Genomic DNA, 23,414 nt, shown 5'->3' with positions numbered 1-23,414 from the left:
GTTCAGTCATTGATTTCATGAGTCCAACCAACTAATCTAGGACAACATAAGTCTAAAATGCAAGTAAAAAAAAAAAAAAAGTTGAAATTGGAGTTACAAGGTTTTCCCACAACTGCAGTGGTATATTCCCAAATGGGCTGTAAGGTATGGTGATGTAGCATTTCAGCTCACATGTGAAGTTAGGCCTGTTTGTCAAAAGGCCAGTTTCTCTTTTTTTATTTTTATTTTTTTTAAGTCAGTTTGTGTCATGTAAAACTTTGATAACACACCCAGATTTCAAATTTGGGCTTGGTCCAGATTTTTCAAGAGGGGCACTGCTGAAGTTCTAGGATACTGCATGACTATTGAAGTGATGTTTCACTTAGGTACAACATGATCATCTTTTAAAAGATTTACCTTAATGTGACTATTTCGCCCAAAAGTGTGCATTACCCACCAGTGTTCTGGATTTTATTTCTGACTCTCTTCATCTAGAGTTGTAAAAAAGGCAAAAATTGCTTTGTGAAAATTCCCATTGATTCCAATTGAGTTAAACTTCCAGTCTGCTAGTAGGGAAAGGGAAGCAAACACATTACTACAGATATCTGTGATGGCCATTATTGGGTCAGAACACATTATAAGGCTGTTGGGTGTTAGGTGATATGTCGCTTTAAAAGCAGAGGAGTGTGTGTGTGTGAATGAAAATACTGTGAGTTGAATCATTATAATAATGAATTAAAGATTTATGTTAAACAACCAGCATTTCCCTCACCTTAAACCAATCAAGCAATTTGGCAGTAGGTTTCTTTTTGATGTGGCTCATGTCATTTTGTGTTTTTTTTCTGCTGACTTTCGGTCAAAACCTCAGACTCCTGTTAGCTTTGTTGTGCCAACCTAGTTGTCATTCTGTACTTGGACGTTGTTGTGCCTGTAATGATACCCGTGGTAATAATCCATGGGTTGAATGCTACTGACTGTGACTGGTTATCTTGTTCAGTGAAATCTTCATCATTTCATTTAATCTCAGTTGCCCCCTGAAAACAGTACAAACAGCAAACATTTAGGATGACCACAGTAAAACAGAAGACCTTAAATACAGGGTTGAAGATGATTGTAAATTCAAATATTAATATTGCTGTGATGATCGTAACATAGAAATTCACTGAGATTTGTCTTAATGAGAGCGTATGTCACCCTGTGCCATCCTATCAGTCACTCTTTTCAAAGTTGTGCCATTTGCCCTCTTACCTGGGTACAAATCAAGCTTTTTCTTATTGGACCAAATGTTCTCTATCTCATTGGGGATTTGCCATGGCAATCAGTAATTGCACATAATAAAAGAAAGAGATAATCATTCTATGTGGTCCATGCTATTTAGCAAAGGGGTTGTGCTTTTTTGCCCCTTAAAACACTGTATGATGTTGTGCATTTAAGAGGCTAGCCTTACTAAACGGACCTACTTAACTCGAGTTGCACAATGTCAAAATTTTAAAAGACGTTTTCTATTCTCCATTGTATGTTATGCTTTTCATCTGTTCTGTTCGGTGTGTGTCTGTATTCAAACAAGTTTTTTATAATGAAATGCTGCTGTTTGTTGAAACGCAAAAGTGCCCAAAATATTTTTGTGAACCAATGGTGTGCAATAAATGGACAGGTGTTGTTATAAAGGTTCTAAGTCGATATTTTGTCTTCGGAACAGTGAATATAAAAAGAATGTATAATTTTGTTTTATTCAAACACAACTGAAGCTGAAGAAAAGAGGCAAGGACCCCATTTGATCTGTGAAATAAGGAACAACGCTTTGATATCAAACAACTGGTTCTATTCAGCTCCTTTCTGTTTGTTTCCAAAGTTGCATGTTCATATCGTTCTGTGAATTGGAGAGCATGTTCTGCTTGGTGTCTTCAGTTGGCGATGCGTTCTGTCAAGGCCTTATTTGTCAATGCCTTTTTATCCAACTTGGTTTTTGTTTTTTTTCTGTTGTTGAGCATGCCTTTTGTTTTTTTTCTTCTTTTCCGTACGTAGTCTCTTTTATGTGCAATGTTTTAAAAATATCTTGATTATATACAGTACATGCCTTTTCAATGTACACTCGATGTTGTATACGTTTTCCGGTTCATATGGTTTATTTAAAAGTAGAAGAAAAAAAAAAAGAAAAAACACGGTAGCTCTTCATAACATATTATACATATATATTTTTGGTGACTTTTGTATTATGGTTGCTGTTTCATGGGTATGCCATCTTTGGATATTGTTAAATGTGAATAGAACAGCTTAGTTTGGGAGTGTGGGGGCCTTGGTAGTCTTCACTTTGTGACTGTCTGCAATGTGTATACAGTATATACACACATACTATGTTGCATATTCTTTATACTGTAGGCTACTTGATTACAACCTGCTTTGAGACAGATGTTGTATTTTGTGTCTTTGATACTGTATTTAAACTGTAGTTTTGAGAAACTGTACAAAACATCCCAGATAGTAATGCAACCTGCACATTGTATATGGCGAACAGACGTTTGTGGTGTTGAGTGTTTAACTGGATCAAATTCCACAGTTGGCTGTTAAAAACTGACAAGACCACTCTGTACTATAGAGTTTATGGTTGTTCTGACTCTTGGGTAGTGTTCTGATTTTGCAGTCCCGTTGTTATTAAAAAAAAAAAAGTTGTTTTTGTAAAAGTATAAAGTGTAAATAAAAACTTAGATTAAGCCAATAAGGTTGTGTTTTGAGGTTTTTATTTTATTGCTGCAATATATGATATTTGGTCATGCAGTGATTTTACTAGCACACATTTTCTTTAAGGTGTAATTCATTAATTTACTAATATACCATACCATTGCAAAGCTGTGATTGTGTATCAACTCTAAACAAAGATTTACAGAAAAATCACAATTTACAGCACTGGAATCGCTCAAAAATGAAATAAAAATGATAGTTGTTTGTACTGGTTTCCATTGTAAAAAGAAAAATGCTGAACAGAAGTAGTCGGTTCTTAATCAGAGCTGGACTACTTCTGGTGCTATGGAAATCTTTTTATAAGTTGCTATATAGAGCTATCTTCATATAGGGCTACATACAATCTCAGAACCTCATTCCTTCCAACTGAAAAACATTCAACTACTATATTAAAAGTATGATGGAAACACAACAGTTTGTCTTTCATTGGCAATACTTCACAGACTAAAAATAAACAACACAATGGATACATACAATATAGTAGATACGTATTATACTTTGCAGTACTTAGTGCCTTGTGCATAAGTGCATGTTATACATCAACTGAGCCTCCTAACCAACTGTAGTGAGGTGGTGGTGAGTGACTTAAAGCTGCACGAGGCAACTTCGCACGTTGGCGGCTCTAAATGACAAGAAGAGCCAGCTATTTGAATTTTGTAGAATTTAATACCCAGAAATCCTGTAAGGTGACATCAGTAAACTGCACACAGCACGCTCATGTTGACTAACCCAGCCAGTCTGTGATGCTTCATACCAAAGATACCAAAGGGATGAGAGAGGAAAAGATCTGACGTTGGTGAGTCCAGCTTTCTCTGGACGGAGCGCTGCTCACTGCTGTTTAGGAGCCATTTGGAGCCATTTAATCCTTAAAGTGATAATCCACAAGATTCTTGTTTTTCTTAAAGAGTAACTAAATCCCATATCCAAATCTGTGTAAAGCCCGACATCTAATGGTAAAAAGAATGCTACTGAAATTGCCATCTGCTATTGGCTGATCTTTGGTGCCAGGTGATGTCACCTATAGAGTACAACAGGTGGTGACATCACCTGGTGTACAAAGCCAAAGATCAGCCAATAGCAGAACTGGCTATAGGTTGAAGCACTATTGTATAGCAAAACAGATGTTTTTTTATATAAAAATGGTGTCGATTATTACTTTAAGTTTCGATTTGTCACTTCCTGTGGAAGAAGTGTCCATACCCACATCAGAATTTCATTTGGTCAAATAGGGTGAATCTATAGTGTGGGGTGCGTTCTTCTCTGTTGCAGCCCCACTTTGTGTTTAAGGTTAGCAAAACGGATGGATTTTTACGTAAAAATCTTGCATAGTGCAGCTTTAATTCTCCATATTACCAATGCCACTGATGTTGTTTTCATCCTTTCTACAGCGGGGCGTTGGAGAAGAGCTGGAAATTTATTGACGCTGCCGTAACAGTCTTCTGCAATAACTTACAGTCCTGGACCAATCGCCCAAATAGTTAGAAATATATCATTTTATAAAGCACCATTTAGCCCACAAAGAACTATGAAGGAATCTATTTAGTAGTTGAAAAAGCATAATTAAAATGCCAAGCTCTTGTGTAAATCTGGGTTTCGTAATCATCTTATTTATATTCCTGGAAAGCTCTGGTGAAGAGGGCAGAGAGCTTGGTGGATGATTCTTTGTTTATGTGTTGATGGTAGGTAAGCTGGAGTTAATCTATTCCATTTTACCGAGCCAGAATGTTGTTGACTTTGGCCTCTCGTAGAATCTAGACCCATCAGAGAGAATTCATTCCCCTACCCCGGGCCTCGGGTTTTTCAGGAATGAAGCCATTTGCTCAAGATTTTGTGAACACATGGTCGGCTGTATAGTTGTTTTTGTTCACTTTTCTTCCATGGACAGTGCAAAGAAATCTAAATCTAGACTTGATGATGTGTTCCACTCGACATAAGTCCTAGCTCTGTCTCTTTCATCCCCGCATTGCTGCTAGAATGTAGTTATCTCGCAACTGTCCAATGTGTTTCCAATAGTTGAGCTAATCCTCCATTATAAAAGACTATAAGACAGAGCTGAACAAAGAGACAGAGGCTTTGCAGTGACATCAGATCAGCAAACAAATCAACTGTGGCATCACTGATGACAGGTAAGAATCCTCCCCTGATTCTGCAGAATTTGAAATCAGTGCCGAGCCGCTCCACACTTCAGTTAGGAGCAGAAAGGTGGGTGAATGTGAATTACTGAGAGTGATGAAACCCATTATTTACTCCCCCTCCCCTCCCTCCCTCCACTCTGCATGCATCGCCTCCATTAAAACCCTGTTGCGTAACACTGGGCTGTCACTTTGTTCCTTGTAAACTTTTACTGCGGAGCCAAGAATGTGTTTGCAGATGCATTTATGACTTGTTTACATTTGGGGCTTATCTGTTGGACATGCATGGCCGGAGGGGGATTTTAGACAAACTGGAGACAGCAGTTTGTGAAGAGAGTGATAATGCTGCGGCGGGCCCCGCTGCCAGGAAAAATAAAACGTACTGCATGACTAATACAGATGTCATACATTCCCAATCAATGGAGGGGTTGGATTCAATGGAATATTCCACAAATCATATCCGAGCCAGATTCATTAGGCTGTTGTATCCATAATAGCTAGACATTCGAACTCTGTATTTCAATAACTGACCACAGGACCGCGGTAATGTTATTGGCCATTCTTGCGGCTGACGTCTCTCGGTTATGCAAAAAGTGAAGACATTTGTTCCGTTATTTTTCCAAGAATCGGGGACAGCGTTGACAGCTGTCTGAGAAGTATTGAAAATGTCCATTTCTCCCATTTCCAAGGCATGGCTTGGGTCTGTCCACCTGTTGGTACACTGTATCAACTACCTGCTAAGAGAAGCAAGAGCAAGTGCATTGATCCTCCCTACAGTACGTCTGTTTCCATTCATTTCTGATGGGCCTCTCAGAGCTTCATTTGCTGTTCGATTCTTTCCACTACACCTCAGAATTTAATCCGCTCTCTGCTATTGGAAAAGCCTTATTTCAGCCAGACATGGAAAATCCAGCCCTCATTCCAGTGTGAATTCCATTGAATCACATGTGACGCCCCATAGTCCCACAGACGAGGAGGAAGGAAGAGGAGGTAAACATGCGGGGTGTCCAGCGGGCCTGTTGCATAATTAATCAACGGCTCATACCTCGCGCCGCTGCTCCGCTCCACCCTGCATTCATGACATTTAAGGATTGACAACCACACACTTATCTGTCTTCAGCAACCACAGACACCGCTGCCAGAAGCCTTCATATCTGAGATCACCGATGTAGGAAAGCGATCTAATCGTCCAAATTGTCCTCAAGCCCACATTAACATTACGTTGGCCAAAGCAAAGCTCGCATCAAGGTCAATTGCCTTCCTGTCAAATTCAAGCACCTCAAACACTTGAATTTTCATCTGTTCATGAAAATTCAGTGACGAAATGACAGAAACACCTAACAATATATGGTAGGAGTGATTTTCCACACTGTTCCCTTTGCCATATTAAATAATTTTGCAGTTTTTGTGACCAGTGGATCTGCAATTCTCTATTTTAGTGTCATTTTATTTTGTCTCCATGTTTGGTGCGAAGCGTTCACTTCACCTGTCAATCAAGCAGCGTGTCCAGTACTATGATGTCTTTTTCCTTGTGTTTTCTGTTGAAGTTTGAGTCTCTTTTCTCTGTCTGTTCAGCCATGGTGGCTATCGCCGCTCACGTGACCTACCCAGTTCTTCTATTCATTCCAAACAAACTTTTTTTTTTTCCAGGAAAGAGCGACCAAACACCATGTGTTTTGCAAAAAGCTTTCATGAACTGTCTAGAGATTTAATCGCCATTAGGTTATAGCAATCAGTGATAGAGAGTAGCAAAACAGGCATTTATTTATATAAAAATGTCACAGATTATTACTTTAAAATCCCTGTTCATTTGGTGTTTCCATTACTTTGTCCACCTCCCTGTATATCCAGGAACACATTTTTCCAACAGCAACACCGAGCCCTCCAATCAATTATGTAATAAAATCAGCCAGTAATGGATGTCTTGGTCACTGCGGAGCATGGTTGCAACCTGTATTTCCTATTTAATTTGTTGGGAAGGCAGTTTCCTTCCCCATGGACTCATAGGATTTCTATGAAAAGAGAATCCTCTCACACATACAACAGCTAGAGCCGTCAAAACAGCGGCCCTGCTGTGTGATTCAGGGGCCGCTGCCTTACACTTATGGGACCCAGATTTATTGTCTTTAAAGAATCAATTCTAAGTGGTTCTGTGTGTATCGTTTGTTGTAACTGACACATACGATCACGCCGTAAATCTGCTGTAGCTTTTGACTGCGATATGTTGTTTTTTTCATGGAAATGGTTCCATGTGCTACAGTGGATTCCTCTAGTCTTCACAGACAGGAGCAGTATTCATCCTGAGAATTTGTATTATTGGATGATGATGTTGGTCCCCTGTAAATATAAACTGGAATATTTATTTTCTATTGTCCTTTATAGGCCTTTATGTGCCTTATACATTTTATACTGACCATTACCTTTCCAACCAAATTTCAGTGTTTTTTTTTTTTTTTTTGTAATCTTCAGTTTACCATCATCACATTACAGTCTACTTTCTGGGGAAACATCTAAAACAGTGATGACACCAATGTAAATGACATTGTAGCTTGATTAGGTTGCAAAATGGTGACATTTGAAGTTGTAAACGCCACCTCCAGAACTGCACTGGTTCTTGAATGCTGCATGAGGCAGCGTTGGCGGCTCCAAATGGCAGCAAGATGTAACCGTTTGAAAAATTGTAACTTCATCGCCCAAAAATCCTGCAAGGTGACGTCAGTAAACTGCACACAGCACGCTCATGTTTATGCTTTATACCAAAGGAAACCAAACAGACAAGAGTGGAAAAAGATCTAACGTTGGTGAGCCCAGCCTTCTCTGGACGGAGCGCTGCTCACTGCTGTTTAGGAGACACTTTGGATTTACCTTCAATTTGTCACTTCCCCTGTAGGGAGAAGATTTCCCACCAGTGTTGATACCTGACACTAGAATTTAATTTGGGCAAATAGGGTGAATCTATGGCGTCTCAATTATGTTGGGTGAGACGCCATTAAAAGTATATGAAGTGCCAGGCCTTGGTCACTCAAGCACGATGACAGCATGGTTGCTAAAGCAGAGTGCTTGTAGCTTCAGATAACAGCTTGAACTTCACCGGTGCTGCTCCTCTCTTTTGTTCTGCAGCTGCTTGGCAACACGCGTGCCTTAATGCTCTCCCATATTTCAAACGTCAGGTTATCTTGGGAACATTACGGTGATATTCTTGCATCGTAGTGTAAGACATGCTTTATGAGGCTGGCTAATACCACTCCTGGATACTTATGTAACCTCGAAGATTTAGTAAGGAGGCACTTGGCATCGTAAGGACTGTTTTGGTCGATGTCGAGCACCGCTGTCACTCTGTAAAGCTCCGTAAGGTAGACCAGAGCTTCAAACAACGCATTAATCTGAGCAGTCGGATCAAATTTATAGGGAAAGTGTGTATGTGTACATGGCATCTCTGTGTGTGTGTGTGTGTGTGTGTGTGGCTATGTAGAGCAGCTTAATCTCTCCAAAGGGCCTCTCCCTCCCTTCTAGCTGGCAGTGTATTCCTCCAGACTGCTGCCTTATATGGTCTCCTATCACCGGGTTACGGGCTCATTGTCTGATGGCCCGCTTATTCGCTTCAGGCTCCGAGTTGAGGGGTTCACACAGTCAAGAGCGTCAACATTAGAGCACCGCAAGACCTGGATTGGCTGCACACTGGAGCGTCACGTCACAACCTGTCAGTTACCGTTCCAGACGCCTGCACAGAGTCAGAGCGGCAGCGCCATACTGGAAGTGACGCTCTGTTTTGACGGCTCCGGGGTTTTCATTTGCATAAATGTCACCGTGGCATTCGCCAGACCTCCTCCTCATATGGATGGGCAAAACGATCCTGCAGGCATGAGTTTCTTGTGTGTGTGTGTGTGTGTGTGTGTGTCTGCACTGACTCTGCGATGTTTAGAGATCTCTTGACGTTTGTACGAGTAAATGGGCCTACACTTTGAGGAACATGTCTGTCTTATCCTCTCTCTTTCTCTTTAAACGATCACCCTGCAGCACAATCACTGGAAAACAGAGAACCTCAGACTTCACGTCGGTGCCTCTAAACTTGCTCCTGAGCTTGAAACTCATAAAACCTGATTATTTTCCGTGGCAGGGCCGCGCCTTTCTCTACACTTGAATTGTCTTTTCTTTTCAGGTGTTATAAAGATAGTGTATGGAAGCCCATTCCCGCCACTCATTAAAATAAAAAATGACTAAATTGTGAGTTTTTTTCTCAGAATTCTGACTTTTTATCTCACAATTTTGACTTTATTTCTTCCACTTCTGACTTTATTTCTCAGAGTTCTGACTTTATATCTCGGAATTCTGACGTTTTTTTCTACATCTAAATTCAGAATCGTGGAAAAAAAAGTCAGAATTCTGAGAAAAAAAGTCAGAATTCTGAGAAATAAAGTCAGAATTCGGAGAAAATTGTAATCACAATTTAGTCGTTTATTTTATTGAGTGGCGAGAATGGGCTTCCATAATAGTGTTTCATAACCAGATCCTTGTTTTTAAAGTGTCCAGAAATAGATTTTTAAGTTTCCAAGTCCCATGTCTCGGGTCAGGGTCGCGATGGCAACAGGACGAGCAGAGCAGGACAGATGCCCACTCCTGGGAATGCTGGGAGATGTAGTCCCGCCAGCGTGTCCTGACTGTGTCAGCTGCGGACCGCTGCAGTGCAAATTGGAGATGATGGTCCAATTTTTTTTTTTTTGTATTTGTATACTTTATTATCCCCGTGGGGAAATTTATCCTCTGCATTTGACCCATCCTATACACACACTAGGAGCAGTGGGCAGCCGCAGTACAGCGCCCGGGGACCAACTCCAGTTCTTTTGCCAGTGCCTTGGTGCTCCGGTTTCTTCCCACCATTGAAGACATGTATGTTACTCCAGTGCCTTGGTGGGGCACTGGAGTAACATACATGTCTTCAACCGGCGGAAACCCACACAAACACGGGGAGAACATGCAAACTCCACACAGAAAGGACCTAGGACGGACCGGGGTTCAAACCCAGGACCTTCTTGCTGTGAGGCAACAGTGCTAACCACTGAGCCACCGTGCCGTCCAATGAAGCCAGAAGAACGATATCATCTGCAAACAGTAGAGACGCCATCCTAATGTCACCGAACTGGACACTCTCCAGATCTATCTATCTATCTATCCATCTATCTATGTTTGGGATCTCTCTCTGCCATTGACACCCCCCCCCCACCTCCTCTGGATTATCATTCACATTAAAGAACAGAGCTGACATTTATAAAGAGCCATTTTTACAGACATGCACTCTGTATCCCAGCAGTATATTCCATTAGCCCTAATGCTCTTTAACAGAATGATGCTATAGAGTGGATTCCTGAGGGGGTTGGGGGTGCTAGTGAGTGGGTGGGAATACACTGCTATAATAGAATAGAATAGAATAGAACTAGGATCAGACAACAATGACAGCAACCTCCAAACACCGAGATGTTTATTCCTGTAGTTTTTCAGATAAAAAGTTGCAGTTGTCTGTCAAACCCTAAATAGAACAGAATGTGATTGCCCACATAATGTAGCAAATTGTCTTATACAAAACACATACAGGACAGGACAAGGTTTCATCTTAAATGACCACCTATTGAGTATTTAGGGTTAATGCTGGACCGAAGCCCAATGAATCCAGACAGCCTTTAATGACCCAGACAGATAGGAAGGAGGGTGAGCCATTTATCTCTGGAAGCTTGTTTAGATAATTCAATATCCTTTGTACCAGCAGAATGCACAGTGAACCAAATGACACGGTGATATAAATAGCTGCCTGCATCATCGCTGCACAAACATGGCTTGAATGGTAACATTTCCATTTACACTCACTGATGTAGCTGCCTGTTTTCCACGCAGTTAGTAGAAGTATTGAGTGTTTTATACAGAGGTAACTGATCCAGAGCCTGTCCATTAGTGCCTATATAAAAATGTGTCAAAATGGACTTTTGCCAGCAGAGGAACTGTCAGTGTTATCACCATCTATATAAACAGAGCATCTAGCCTATTTATAACAGGACTGTAAGACACTGAGCATGAGCCAGTTCAGCAATATGTGCTGCTTGTTCAACCAACCAAATTATTTGTATTTGGAGAAATCCTAAAGTAGGCAGAGTTTAAATCAGAAGTGGGTGTGGTTTGGACTGAAATGTTAAAATCCCCCATTGTAATCATTGCCATTGCTATTGTTGAGATATTAAAACAATAATAATGAAGCATAAAAACAGAGTTTGCTTTGAAAGCTGTATTTAGCAAACAACATCCTAATTTAGTAACCTTAAACATATAGGCTTTTATAAAGACAACCGTAAACAACCATATAGTCATAAACAATTATAAGCAGGAAGAAAATCTCCACCCTGAACCTACTGTATGCTGGTATGAAATGCATGAAAAGTCCAAATAAAATAGCATATTTTTTTGGTGTTTATGGTATGTTTTTGTACCAACCAAGTTTCTTAATTTACCTCTTTTTGTCTAATTTGCATATTCTGGTATAAATAAAAGTGAAGAAAAATCAAAAGCTTCCCTGCGAGGAATAGCCTATATCTTTGGCTACTGTGCCCCTACTCAAATGTCTCTAAGTTGTATTTAGTGAAGACTAGTATTCCGGAGCGATGGGGAGACACAACATCCTGTTGTACTGGACAGACTCAATGGGGCAGGGAGTAGCGATCGAAAAGCGTACAAACAAGCAACTCTCTCTTTTTCTCTCTATCTCTATTACGAACAGAAACAAGCCCCGCCCCCTTCCCTTCTGAGTCCAATGAGAAAAGCCTTCCACTCCACGATTATACTAATACTACATATTATTAAAACATCCAAATTGTTTCATTTTTTTTGTTGTTTCACGTTTATTTTCCATTTACATAAAAATGCATTGGAGTTCTTGATCACGAGCCTCGCGTCATTCCGCAAAAAGAACACATAAGAACACACGAGAAACATGGTAAAAAAAAAAAGGGCAAAGACACATATGAAACAAAATAAAAGCATGATAAAACATGAAACGTATGCAGCGGTACATGCATTGTCTGCAAATGACCAGGACTACCAATAGAAAGGAGTGCAACGGCCAAAGCGTCCAGACAAGAGGTGTAACAAATAATGTGTCCCTGGAATGTTCAAAGCTAATAGGCAATCTTTTTATTTATTGAATTAATTAATTTAGCTTTGCTTTGTTTCATTATTTTTTTTATTTATTTGCTTGTTTTTTATGTTTTTGTTTGTTTGTTTTGTTTTGTTTGTTGTTTTGTTCTGGAGAAGGCAGTTGCAGACTGGTGGGGGATTACAGTACATTAAATCAACTGTTGTCCAGCTTTTATGAAGGAAAAAAAATGCCGAATTCAACAAAGATTTTAGCTGAACATTCTCCTCAGTGGCATATTTAATAAATCTCTGTTTTCAATGGTGATGCAATGGCACTGCAATGACAAAATGATGTTTCAGCTGTGAAAATACATGTAGCATTAGATTTAACAGATAAAGAACATGCATATGAAATTGGAGTAGGATACAGATAAAGTTGAATTCTTTGCATTTGATTGCTAAAATAAAATTACATTTGGCCATGTTGAGTTAAAACAGTTAATATACCAGTTTATTTCACATGGAATGTATGAATCACATGTTTTCACAACAAGAGATAGCTGGCAAGCATCGACCCATGTGAGGATGAAATGTAGTTAGTCTCATCATTGCTATGCAAATGAAAAAAGCCAGAAAAATGCTTTTCCTCCTTCTGGCAGGTTCCCCCTGGAAAAAAAAAGAATCACGGTGTTGGAGGTGCTCGGCATTTGAATAACCAATTCAGTAACTTGAGGACAGGGTTTGGTAATTTTTGTTGGCTTGCCAGGAACTGTGGCTCCAGATGCAAAATTAAATTCAAAACTGAAAACTAAAAGTCAAAAGCAAGAGAGATGAAAATTTGCTTCCAATCCTGGATCCTGTTTTGGCCAATGAGGGAAAGCTTCCAAAGGTGTGAGTAGGTAGCAAACAACATGCAGCTACTTAAGTTCATAGTTTGATTCTATGACCTTCCAAGCCATCTGCTCGTGTGGAAATATCATTACATTTCTGATTAATCTCTATAATCAGCCAGTAAGGGCACCTGAATAAACCCAAATACGCATTCTTGATTGCTCTGCAGGGATCCTTAAAGGTGCAATAAGTATGATTTTTACTGCTCCATAACACGAAATGACCATAATATATCTGTAGGGGGTTGATAGAGCTGTTGATTGATACCAATGACTCAGCCATTACTTGGTGCTGAGATTTCTGGCTTTCAAAATCTCTAACAACCTTTAATACAATATGCCAACATTTATGATCATGTAGCCACTAATACATAGCCTTCTGTGTATTATTGAAAGGAAAATTTTACATTCAGTTAGTTTTGGTTATGATGGGGCGCGTACTGGTAGGGGCACAATTCATTGAAAACCATTGCAGCAACTGTCAGTCAGTCCCAGTAGCCTTAAAGCAGTGCATTGTCAAGATGATGTCATACAACTCACCTTGTGGCTCTTAAAGTCACAATGAAACAGCATTTTTAGAAGAGCATCTTGCTTCCTTAATGTGATGTATTTCCTGTTGTAACAGGATGTTGGGGCGGGACATAATGCAGGGAGGGACCATTCAAAAGTGTAAACCAATGGGATGTCAGTTAGGGAGAGAAAAGCAGTTTAATTTGATGGGAAGGGCGTAAAGACGGGATTGTTCAAAACTCTGTGATGGTTTTATTGGTTGGAATTTTTATGTATGCCTCCTGGCAAAAGTAATGAAATATATATATATATATATATATTTCTTTTTGGCAATTGTCCAATAGGTGTATGGTATGATAGTGTGAATGAGCTATAAAGGTGAAAAAGTCATTTTTCAGGAGGTAAAGGTAATGAGATTTTGATATAAAAATACAAGTAAATATGTTTTTTTTTGTAATTTTTGGTCAATTGTCCAATAGGTGTATCGTATGATAGTTTGAATTAGCTAAACATCTTTTTACCATTACTTATATTTGTTGGTCAAGTTTTGTTCCTGAGAAGGCCTGTTACTTAATAAGTTTATTGTTTTCCATGATCCTTCCTTTTCTGGGGAACAAGAACAAGTCATAGGCAAGAAAGTGAAATCATAGGCCACAAACTTTTATTAAAGTTACTGTAAATGGTATCACAACAAGGCTCGGGAAGATAATAAAACTCATAATAGCCTACATGCTTTATTACACGAGTGTGGAACCTGTTAGCATTTTTCTCTGATCAGCAGAGGTTTCCAGTGAAGGGGGAAGTAGGGATGAAATTGATGACTCACAACAGAGCTATTCAGAGCGATCTCCAAGAATGTGTTATTCTTGTAACAATACTGGGACGGAGTTCTTGGCTCCGTCCTCGGCTGGTCTCGAAATCATCTTTGTGATCCATTGTTTTCCGCTGTTGCTAAGGACACTATCTTTGCTTGACAGGAGATTCTGACGTCAAACGCCGGTCTCATCTTGGAGCTTATTTGAATAATCTTCCCAGAGATCTCAAAAGCACTGCCTGCATAGTTCATCCAGCGTGAGTCTGTATCGCAAGCCGAGGGCCTGCTGCGAATGATCTGCTCTGTTCACATGTGTGCGTGAAATGGGTGCTGCGTTGGAAATAGGGTGTCCAGGCGACACAGTTACGACACGTGCGCCGTGGGATCGATATTAAAAGCGCGGTTTCACTTTTTCCCTCATTAGCGCGACTCAGCCATTGTCTGCGGTGGCTGCTTTTTATTTAAAGACAAGGTTGAAGTTTATATCAGACAAATAGGACCAATATTGGAGTCCGGGAGGGATTTCTTTAAGCGAGGCAGTGATTTCCAACCCACCAACCAACCATCAGAAAAGGGTCTGGAGCAGTTTTTTCCATTCTTTCATGGCAAAGTCTTTCCATTGCATTTCTGGGAAGTCATGGAAAAGCCGACCTGACAGCGGTGACAGTAAAACGCCTATGACACCTGTGACATTTTCCAGTAGTCCTGGTGTCAGCCAGCACATGTGGCCAATTTGTGTCTGCAACTGGAGGCCTGAACCTGCATATGATTTTCAGGGAACATGGAGGGACTTTTTTCATCTCGATATCTCACTTCGAATGTATAGCAGCTTGCCATGTATACTACACACAAGGCAGATAGACTATAACAGTAACAATAGTGGAAGTAAATGTGTCCTGCTGCAGCACATATCAGGCAAAATTTGATAGATTCTATTTATTGATGTTCCAGTAGCTGGAGAGGAAAAGCAGATTAATTGAATTCATTAAGCTTCAAAAAGCACTTGAAACTTTCTACAAAGGCCTAAAGAGTTTATTGTCTACTCTTAACATTTGAACATAGATCCAAAATCAGCCTCACAAAGAATTCATTTCAATGCTAATTTCATATTTATTCCTATTTTTCATCTTGCAGATACACAACAAATTGCCCAAATTTTAACCAAACAATCTTTTGAGCCAGACCAAAATGTCTGATGATCGCTCACTCCATTTAAAACAAGGGGCATTTCACAGCTCAAGGTAGATAGCGGAGGTATGTCGAGGGGGCTTTCAGAAAGTATTTACTAGCAGATTTACAGGTCCTGTAATGAGTACAATTAAAGTTTATGTTCCCTAAAAGCAGTGTGGAACTTGTTCAGGAGGGATGGAAGGCCAGGGCGGTGGGGAGGCATTTTAATATCAGCTATTTTTTTTTTTTTTTTTGAGCAAACAGCACTTTAGTTTTCCTCGCTAAGGACTGTAAAGGCAACACCTTCCTAGCGATTTTGGGGGCAGGGAAGGTGGAAAAAATAAGGAGAACAGCGAAAAGCCAAGCTGTTAGGCTGGAGCCATGACGTATCAAAAATAAAAGAAAGAAAACATAAAAATGATTTTTCTGTGGAAGAAAGGCCTGCGCTCGCCAAGACAGCTGTCTTATCAAGCTCAGTGAGAATGTTCTGCATAATGCGTACGGATGAAGCATTCTGCAGGCTTTCCATATAGCAAATAACTCACTGTCCACAGCGGTCTGACATCTAAGAGTGTACCTGGGTTTCTGGGTCAACAGATGTACTTCATCAGTTCACACAAACGTGATTTTTTTTTTTCTCACATGGCAAGTTTAGGTCAAGCTGCACTGGCTGCAAAATAAGCAATTGCACCATGGTGTCATTTGGACAGGTATAAGCCGCTTTGGCAGGCTGTAGTAAAAGCTTTGAGACTTGTTTTACCCCAATTGATCTATCAGTCAGCTTGTCTGCGGCAGACTCTGCTTGTTGTCATGGATGATCACTGCGGGGAGAAGGCGAACGAGTCTGGATCTGGATTCCTCCTCAGCCCAGGAATGCACGCAGGTTCCTCTCCAGAAGTGCTGACGTCAGCAGTGGCCTTGGATTAAAAACACCCAGTTAATAATAAAAAATGATGAGCAGATAGTCTGTGTTATACGGGCTGATCTGTTCAAAACCTCAACTTCATGTCTGCTAGCGAAGCCCTTTTTCATGATTCAAGAACACATTTTGAACCCAGTATATTTAGGAGATACTGTATACCATTTAATAGACTGCTTTAGTAAGTAAACTGTGTTTCTCTTGCGCTGCCAAAGTAATGGTACTAATTTATTTGTAATTTGGAAGACATTTACTCTTGTTACTCTAATGAAATAGCTTTCAAGTGTACTTTTTGGAGTATTTTTGAAGTAAGTAATTTCACGTTTATGTATGTTTTGAGCTATTGCACACTTGTACATTCTAAATCGCTTTCATTAGTGTGCTTGCCGTAGGCAGAGCACACTCTTACTATCTTGCATACTTATTATTAGTGTGCTTGCTGCAAGCAAAGCACACTCTTATTGTTACTGTCGGCCATTTTGTTTATTATTAGTGTGCTTGCCGTAGGCAGAGCACACTCTTACTATCTTGCATACTTATTATTATTTTTATTAGTGTGCTTGCGGTAGGCAGAGCACACTCTTACTATCTTGCATACTTATTAGTGTGCTTGCCGTAGGCAGAGCACACTCTTATTATCTTGCATACTTATTATTAGTGTGCTTGCCGTAGGCAGAGCACACTCTTATTATCTCACATACTTATTAGTGTGCTTGCCGTAGGCAGAGCACACTCTTATTATCTTGCATACTTATTATTCATCCATCTTGTTTCTCCGCACAGTAGCTGAAGCTAACTGAAGCTAAGGTAGAATCAGATCAGTATGGATGTATTTGGACTTTTATTCTGTATATTAAAAGTCTACTGCGGAGTTTTTTACCGGCTGGCTTGATGCATTTGTGACAGAGGGGCCGTTTACCGGCTGGCTTGATGCATTTGGGACAGATGGAATCGCGCTGCGGAGATCGAAGGTACGTTAGCACACAGTAGCTGAAGCTAACTGAAGCTACGGTACACACACAGAGTATGGTGGTTGCGGCGCTTCCCGGGGGCACGGTGCCGGTTAGTGCCGATAGCTGGGCGCCAATGTGTTCCCGGTCATCCGGCCGACATTTCGGCGCCACTGCCGATGCCGATGTGTCAGCGGCTGGCCGCCGAACAGCGTTTTTCGGCCCCGATGCGACGCTTCACGGAGCTTCCCGGGAACACGGTGCCGGCCAGTGCCGATAGCTGGGCGCCGATGTGTTCCCGGTCATCCGGCCAACATTTCGGCGCCACTGCTGACGCCGGTGCGTCAGCGGGTGGCCGCCGAACGGCGTTTTTCGGCACCGATGGGCCCCAAGTGCGATCGGGGCATGGACCGGGAGAATCGGAGATCAGTATGGATATATTTGGACTACAGCGGAGTTTTTAGAAGCTGGCTTGATGCATTTGGGAGGTACGTTAGCTGGTTTCTCACACAGTAGCTGAAGCTAACTGCAGCTACGGTAGAATATAGATAGTCTGTGTTATACGGGCTGATCTGTTCAAAACCTCAACTTCATGTCTGCTAGCGAAGCCCTTTTTCATGATTCAAGAACACATTTTGAACCCAGTATATTTAGGAGATACTGTATACCATTTAATAGACCGCTTTAGTAAGTAAACTGTGTTTCTCTTGCGCTGCCAAAGTAATGGTACTAATTTATTTGTAATTTGCAGCATTGCAATTGTTAGCATTTCGCTCCGTAAATCCGTAAACCAATTGTATTTTGTCCAAACTGTGTCTGATCACAAAAAGTTTTAATAATAATGTCCTAAAATATTTTTTTTATTTCCTTTATTTAAACAGGTAAGTCCCATTGAGATCGAGATATTGTTTGCAAGACAGACCTGTGTACACAACTACAAGAAAACAAAACAACAAACAAAATAAGTTATTTCCAGACCATCCACATGCAGACAAAATAAGAAAGTCTACTAAGAAAAACAAGAGCAATCCCTATAAAATGCATCACCCAGCAGCACCCTAATCAAGCACTGATAAAAAGTGTTGCTTATACAATCTGCATCCTACTACTCATGTTAAGGCATTGCTTATTTCTAAAAAAAAAAAGAAAAAGAAACCCAGTTTAAATTTTACTTTCTTAGTCAGTTCATTGACATGGGTTTAAAAGACAATTTTTCATCTAACCAGATACCTAGGTAATTGTAACACTGGCCCCTTTTGAATTTGGCAGACTAGACTCAGTAAACAGAGCCAGTTGCGTTGAAAGGCACTGGGATACTTTTCTCATCACGCCACAACAACATGTTTGGTATCGAACGAAACTAAAGATTCCCAGCTTTCCAAGGACCTAAAACGCATCACAATTCTAGAGCTAAACCTCACCGACTTTGGAGCTATCTTACGCCCGCTTCCCAGCGAGCTAGCATAGCATGGCTGGTACCTACGTATTCGTCTGGATGTCTAGTTTCCATTAATAAAAAAAGCTCCGCTCTAGCTTAAAAACTGAGCTCGTGAGAAGCTCCGTTAAGCGTCGGCCAACGCGTAAAAACCACCATACTCTGTGTGTACCGTAGCTTCAGTTAGCTTCAGTTAGCTTCAGCTACTGTGTGTGAGAAACCAGCTAACGTCCCTCTCGATCTCCGTCTGCCCCAAATGCATCAAGCCAGCCATTAAAAACTCTGCACTAGACTTTTAATCTACAGAATAATAGGCCAAATACATCCATACTGATCTGATTCTACCTTAGCTTCAGTTAGCTTCAGCTACTGTGTGTGAGAAACCAGCTAACGTCCCTCTCGATCTCCGTCTGTCCCACATGCATCAAGCCAGCCATTAAAAACTCTGCACTAGACTTTTAATATACAGAATAATAGGCCAAATACATCCATACTGATCTGATTCTACCGTAGCTTCAGTTAGCTTCAGCTACTGTGTGAGAAACCAGCTAACGTACCTCCCAAATGCATCAAGCCAGCTTCTAAAAACTCTGCTGTAGTCCAAATATATCCATACTGATCTCCGATTCTCCCGGTCCATGCCCCGATTGCACTTGGGGCCCATCGGTGCCGAAAAACGCCGTTCGGCGGCCACCCGCTGACGCATCGGCGTCAGCAGTGGCGCCGAAATGTCGGCTGGATGACCGGGAACACATCGGCGCCCAGCTATCGGCACTAACCGGCACCGTGCCCCCGGGAAGCACCGCAACCACCATACTCTGTGTGTGTACCGTAGCTTCAGTTAGCTTCAGCTACTGTGTGCTAACGTACCTTCGATCTCCGCAGCGCGATTCCATCTGTCCCAAATGCATCAAGCCAGCCGGTAAACGGCCCCTCTGTCACAAATGCATCAAGCCAGCCGGTAAAAAACTCCGCAGTAGACTTTTAATATACAGAATAAAAGTCCAAATACATCCATACTGATCTGATTCTACCTTAGCTTCAGTTAGCTTCAGCTACTGTGCGGAGAAACAAGATGGATGAATAATAAGTATGCAAGATAATAAGAATGTGCTCTGCCTACGGCAAGCACACTAATAATAAGTATGCAAGATAATAAGAGTGTGCGTTAGCACACAGTAGCTGAAGCTAACTGAAGCTAAGGTAGAATCAGATCAGTATGGATGTATTTGGACTTTTATTCTGTATATCAAAAGTCTACTGCGGAGTTTTTTACCGGCTGGCTTGATGCATTTAGGACAGAGGGGCCGTTTAACGGCTGGCTTGATGCATTTGGGACAGATGGAATCGCGCTGCGGAGATCGAAGGTACGTTAGCACGCAGTAGCTGAAGCTAACTGAAGCTAAGCTACACACACAGAGTATGGTGGTTGCGGCCGTCGGCCGACGCTACACGGAGCTTCCCGGGGACACGGTGCCGGCCAGTGCCGATAGCTGGGCGCCGATGTGTTCCCGGTCGTCCGGCCGACATTTCGGCGCCACTGCTGACGCCGATGCGTCAGCGGCTGGCCGCCGAACGGCGTTTTTCGCTTCACGGAGCTTCCCGGGGACACGGTGCCGGCCAGTGCCGATAGCTGGGCGCCGATGTGTTCCCGGTCGTCCGGCCGACATTTCGGCGCCACTGCTGACGCCGATGCGTTAGCGGCTGGCCGCCGAACGGCGTTTTTCGGCACCGATGGGCCCCAAGTGCGATCGGGGCATGGACCGGGAGAATCGGAGATCAGTATGGATATATTTGGACTACAGCGGAGTTTTTAGAAGCTGGCTTGATGCATTTGGGAGGTACGTCAGCTGGTTTCTCACACAGTAGCTGAAGCTAACTGAAGCTACGGTAGAATCAGATCAGTATGGATGTATTTGGCCTATTATTCTGTATATTAAAAGTCTAGTGCAGAGTTTTTAATGGCTGGCTTGATGCATGTGGGACAGACGGAGATCGGGAGGGACGTTAGCTGGTTTCTCACACACAGTAGCTGAAGCTAACTGAAGCTAACTGAAGCTACGGTACACACAGAGTATGGTGGTTTTTACGCGTCGGCCGACGCTTAACGGAGCTTCTCACGAGCTCAGTTTTTAAGCTAGAGCGGAGCTTTTTTTTATTAACGGAAACTAGACATCCAGACGAATACGTAGGTACCAGCCATGCTATGCTAGCTCGCTGGGAAGCGGGCGTAAGATAGCTCCAAAGTCGGTGAGGTTTAGCTCTAGAATTGTGATGCGTTTTAGGTCCTTGGAAAGCTGGGAATCTTTAGTTTCGTTCGATACCAAACATGTTGTTGTGGCGTGATGAGAAAAGTATCCCAGTGCCTTTCAACGCAACTGGCTCTGTTTACTGAGTCTAGTCTGTCAAATTCAAAAGGGGCCAGTGTTACAATTACCTAGGTATCTGGTTAGATGAAAAATTGTCTTTTAAACCCATGTCAATGAACTGACTAAGAAAGTAAAATTTAAACTGGGTTTCTTTTTTTTTTAGAAATAAGCAATGCCTTAACATGAGTAGTAGGATGCAGATTATATAAGCAACACTTTTTATCAGTGCTTGATTAGGGTGCTGCTGGGTGATGCATTTTATAGGGATTGCTCTTGTTTTTCTTAGTAGACTTTCTTATTTTGTCTGCATGTGGATGGTCTGGAAATAACTTATTTTGTTTGTTGTTTTGTTTTCTTGTAGTTGTGTACACAGGTCTGTCTTGCAAACAAGATCTCGATCTCAATGGGACTTACCTGTTTAAATAAAGGAAATAAAAAAAATATTTTAGGACATTATTATTTAAACTCTTTGTGATCAGACACAGTTTGGACAAAATACAATTGGTTTACGGATTTACGGAGCGAAATGCTAACAATTGCAATGCTGCACCGCTTAGCAAAACTAGTGAACGGCAAGTCTAAGGGCAGGGGCATTGCAAGGGCAGCAAAGCACACTCTTATTGTTACTGTCATTTTTATTATTATTTTTCCGCAAAAAAGTTTGGCACGCTACTCCTCCTACAGTTTTTACAGTACATACACATGTGAGACATCAAAACGTGCGGCCCATTGAGGAATCGTGTGCTATTACTTTTCTAAGAGATGTATCATAAGGTTTTTGAGATATTAAGGATTAAATGCCGTTTTGGAAGCAATACACACACATTGTAAAATGAGAACGATGTGGACTCAATTATAGGATCACAGAGCCAGAAATTTAAGTTTCGTTTTCCACAGGATCACAGAGCCAGATATTTAAGTTTCGTTTTGTCCGCCATCTTGTTTCTCCGCACAGTAGCTGAAGCTAAGGTAGAATCAGATCAGTATGGATGTATTTGGACTTTTATTCTGTATATTAAAAGTCTACTGCAGAGTTTTTTACCGGCTGGCTTGATGCATTTAGGACAGAGGGGCCGTTTACCGGCTGGCTTGATGCATTTGGGACAGAGGGAATCGCGCTGCGGAGATCGGGATGTACGTTAGCACGCAGTAGCTGAAGCTAACTAGCAAGCAACAGTAGCATGAGCTTACTAGGCTATACAAATGAAATGGTCGAGCTCATTCATGTCAGTGCTTCGACACAGCCAGCAGATGGCGACAGAGACCATGAGTTCCCCACATGGACTGGCTTGATGCATTTGGGACATTGTAAAAGGATGAGAACCTGAGAACCGTGTGGACTCAATCACAGGATCACAGAGCCAGAAATTGAAGTTTGGTTTTGTCCTTGTTTCTCCGCGGAGATCGGGAGGCTCCCACCCAGTAGCTGAAGCTAAGGTAAAATCAGATCAGTATGGATGTATTTGGACTTTTATTCTGTATATTAAAAGTCTAGTGCAGAGTTTTTAATGGCTGGCTTGATGCATTTGGGACAGACGGATGGATCGGGAGGTACGTTAGCTGGTTTCTCACACACAGTAGCTGAAGCTAACTGAAGCTACGGTACACACACAGAGTATGGTGGTTTCTGCGCGTCGGCCGATGCTTAACGGAGCTTCTCACGAGCTCAGTGTTTAAGCTAGAGCGGAGCTTTTTTTATTAGCGGAAACTAGACATCCAGACAAATACGTAGCTACCAACCATGTTATGTAACATAGCTCCAAAGTCGGCGAAGTTTTTGACAAAGGTAAATGGGCATGACTATTTTCAAACGGGTCCCTTGACCTCTCACATCAAGATATCTGAATGGCTCATTAGAACCGCAAGAGTCTTAGCTTTACAGCCATATCTGACATATGTCAGCTACATAGGGTATATGAGCTCCAGGGTACTAAAGACACAGTGTTCTGCATGCAGTGAAAAGATGTTATTCTCGCCTTTTTTTCTTTCCCTATTTCTGCACACTGTGGTACCTAAACAGTCATGGAATTGTAGAAATTGGGCATGGCTACAAAGCTGAGACTCTTGTGAATCCAAAGAGCCCAATTGCATTCATGTGTGATTAAATATGGCCTCATAGTAACCATTTCAATGTGATGACAGCATTTTTTAAAACTTGACCTTACTGTATAAAATGACATGAAATGAAATGGTCGAGCTCATTCATGACAGTGCTTCGACACAGCCAGCAGATGGCGACAGAGACCATGAGTTCCCCACATGGGCTTTCTGTCAGCCTCGGCGCCGACTTTGTGATGCGTTTAGGATCCTTGGAAAGCTGGGAATCTGTAGTTTCGTTCGATACCAAACATGTTGCTGTGCAGTGATGAGAAAAGTTTCCCAGTGCCTTTG

The sequence above is a fragment of the Centroberyx gerrardi genome, chromosome 6 (assembly GCF_048128805.1).
Source record: "Centroberyx gerrardi isolate f3 chromosome 6, fCenGer3.hap1.cur.20231027, whole genome shotgun sequence".
In the NCBI taxonomy this organism is placed as follows: Eukaryota; Metazoa; Chordata; class Actinopteri; order Beryciformes; family Berycidae; genus Centroberyx; species Centroberyx gerrardi.
This window is presented reverse-complemented; position numbering follows the sequence as displayed.